This window comes from Octopus bimaculoides, chromosome 29 (assembly GCF_001194135.2).
Source record: "Octopus bimaculoides isolate UCB-OBI-ISO-001 chromosome 29, ASM119413v2, whole genome shotgun sequence".
Lineage (NCBI taxonomy): Eukaryota > Metazoa > Mollusca > Cephalopoda > Octopoda > Octopodidae > Octopus > Octopus bimaculoides.
This window is the reverse complement of record NC_069009.1, coordinates 11253417-11256360: the sequence shown is the minus strand read 5'-3', so window position 1 is coordinate 11256360 and position 2944 is coordinate 11253417. Positions and strand designations below refer to the sequence as shown.

Here is a 2944-nt window from a genome sequence, read left to right as displayed (position 1 = left end):
ATATATATATGAATAAAAATATATATATAAGAGGGAGAGAGAGAGAGAGAGAGAGTGTGTGTGTGTGTATGTGGGTGCGTGTGCATATGTTTCTTATGCATTCGGAAACTGAGTTGCGATTTAGACGTATGGGTTGTCAAATGAATCAGTAAGCTTTAGACTACGAAATAAACATTATTTTCATTTATATATATTTTCTACGTTACCTCAAGAACCAGCTATAGTTACTTCAAAGACACTACTCTGCAACAACAAGGTTTCATTAGAAAATAGTTCCACACATTCAATTTGAACCAAAATTTCTAAGTGTTGCATTACGCGAGTAACAACGTGAGAATAATGAAAGTGATGTTTCTCCGAATTAGTCACGTCTATACTATAATAAAGGAAGCTACTTATCATCCATCTATATATAGAAACTCTACCCAATAAACTATGCCTCGAGCATAAGTACTCTTGTTTTACTAATAAAATAACATGGAAAACGATGTCAGGTCGCGTAATTTTGAAGTAATTTTCGGGAAATATTTCAATTTGCTTCAAATGTTTCTCTATCGTTCCATGTTTCACGCATGCGTAGAATTCTACTTAGTCAAACATCTATGAAAATGTACACATAGATGTTGTATTGAAACAAGCTACAACCAAAACAATTCCATTAAAAGATATCCATTTCATTCACTCACTGTCTCTCTCAAACACGTGCACATGCACTCATACATACAAAAAAGATGCATGCAAATGTAGTTCTGTACGTGTATAGGAAAGATAATTTGTTTGTGTGTGTGGGAGAGAGAGAGAAAGTGAAAGAGTCAGTTAGTGCCACTTACACATACATGGAAAAATACATACATGACAACATGAACATTTATTCACTCATTCTGCCTCTCTCACACACGCGCACACCCACACACATACATCCTTTTCATATACACGTCCATACATCTTTCATTTTGCTCCTCTCTTTTACTTTCTGCTTTCTCTTCAAAGCAAATGTCACCTTTTCACTTTCTCTTCCCATGCAATTTATTTTCCCTTCAAAGCATAAAATAAAATATTTTTTACGGAAATTAACCATCACATAGTCCCATATGATCGACCATGTGATCAAGGTAACGACGTTGCTGCTTCAAACGAAAGAATGCCATAAAATAACTTCCGCAGTCACACACATACACACTCGTACACACAAACACATTCTACGTAAAACTTCCGCACGAATTACGTTATTTCTTGCTGTGTGCACGCTCAAAATTACAGTTCTAATCCTATTCAAATTACCTTTTTCTATTCTGGAATTTATATTTGTGATGACCGTATTTATAAACTTAAAAGGAAGTTTTCCCATAAATCCTGTCCTTTACCTGTTTTTTCTAGCATGTCCAAAGTGACATTTGCGCCCTACCATATTTTGTTCTTAAATTTCTTCCGATTCCTGTGTTTTTGATACAGGAGATTAGGACTTCCCCCAAAATACACGTTCGCAATATTTTAATATTCTCCCTCTCCATCTCAATTTCTTCATTTTTTTTACTTTTCCCAAACTTTTTTCTTGCTATTCTAATGAGAAAAAAACAGAGAATCTTTAATAATTTTCTCCCTTTTTCTTAAAGAAACACTAAATCTCCTTCCCAAACATCCACCCATATTCTCACTACTTTCAAAAAGCTTCAAACTCCCAGTGTTTCACTTTTAGCTTTTTGGAAAGCGGAAAAGCTTCTTCAGAGATAATGTCGTTTACCTGTTGTTTCTAGCATGTCCGGTTTTTTGGTGGTCATCTGGTATTTTTGAAGTCTGCTATTTCATTACAATTCTACGTATGCTTGAAACATCAAACGAAAGTGAAACATTACGAGGTTTTATCTTCTTGAAAGAAGTTAGGTGATGGGTGGGTGAGGTGGGGGAAGGGGCATTGAGTGTTTCTTTAAGAAAAATTCAACTTTAAAAGAAAATATATAGACTTTCCCACATTCGTAATCTCTGTATTTTTCTGTGGAAATAATGTAATTCGAATAATGTTACAAATTAAGAAATTGCGGTGGGGACAATGGGAAAGTAAAATTTTGAAAACGGGATTTCTGTGAAAAATCATATTAACCCCATTTTATACGATGAAACAATACATAGTTTGTAACCTTTCTTAAGAAGAGAAAGCAATTTCATTACCATGCAGACCCATGAAAATTGCACCCTCCCCCTTTACTTTTAAACAGACAATAACTTCTATTACGCCAGTAGTCTACTTCCCTATATATCAGCTGTGCTGATTCTGCTCGTAAGAAAGAAACAACTTATTTTAGTGTGGTTGTAGGTCATAACACCCAGGCGAGGCCACGATTCATTGCTAGCTAAAAGAAAATAATATTGCTTTCAAATTATATTGCTTTATATCAGATTAACATCTGTAAAATTGCTTTTCACTGTCAACCTCCGGTACCAACGTTGCAACTGTGGCTAACTGGATACAAACATGTATGTCTGGCGTATCATCTGTAGCTAGCTACACAAACATATGCATGCATATAATACGCCGTTATGTATACAATACACTGTTTTGTATATAATACGCCATGGATGAATATTTACAATTTAAACACTTCTATTTCATTTCATTCGCATTGCTTTTTTGGTTCCCTGGGAAAATCCACGAACATCACAGCTTCCTATATATTTTTAGTTTGAAAATCTTATTCTTCACGTTCCTCATAGGAACATTTTGTGTGTATTGGAGCGATGTTTTTTCTTGGGTTTCATCTGAGGATTTCTGTTACTCTATCTATCGAAATCTAAATTTGTCTGTTTCTCTCTCTCTCTCTCTCTCTCTCTCTCTCTCTCTCTCTCTCTCTCTCTGTCTGTCTGTCTGTCTGTCTGTCTGTCTGTCTGTCTCTCTTTCTATCTATCTATCTATCTATCTATCTATCTATCTATCTATCTATCTATCTAT

At 35.0% G+C, this 2944-nt stretch overlaps 1 protein-coding gene across 1 annotated transcript in view; it reads left to right on the top strand.

The window, feature by feature from the left end:
• The window catches only part of LOC106878986 (insulin-like growth factor-binding protein complex acid labile subunit), a 67003-nt gene that overhangs the window by 50048 nt on the left and 14011 nt on the right, over nucleotides 1-2944 (top strand). The window lies entirely within an intron of this gene.